The sequence below is a fragment of the Penaeus monodon genome, chromosome 23 (genome assembly GCF_015228065.2).
Source record: "Penaeus monodon isolate SGIC_2016 chromosome 23, NSTDA_Pmon_1, whole genome shotgun sequence".
Classification (NCBI taxonomy): Eukaryota; Metazoa; Arthropoda; class Malacostraca; order Decapoda; family Penaeidae; genus Penaeus; species Penaeus monodon.
In genome coordinates this window covers 9,395,367-9,395,683 of record NC_051408.1, presented here as the reverse complement: position 1 = coordinate 9,395,683, position 317 = coordinate 9,395,367, and positions in this window count along the sequence as shown.

Below are 317 nucleotides of genomic sequence, written 5' to 3'. Positions count from 1 at the left end.
AATTACTAAAGTAATGAAAGGAAGAAGAATTGTTGCTGCTATTAGTATCTCAAAACATGGGTTAGAAATATATTCCTTTTAATTCAGTATTAGTGTTTTATACTTCGCCTAACTAACTGGCTGGTTGTGTCGTCTTACGCGATTAGCCTCCAAAATCATTCAAGATCTTTCAAGGCAGAGAAATATTGCATTTCCTTACGAAATATAATAATTTTGATAATTATTGCAGATACTTTACAATTCAAGGAATATTCTTGACTTTACCTTAACAAAAAAGAGCAATCTGTAAGGTATACTCAATAACTTTATTTCTATAT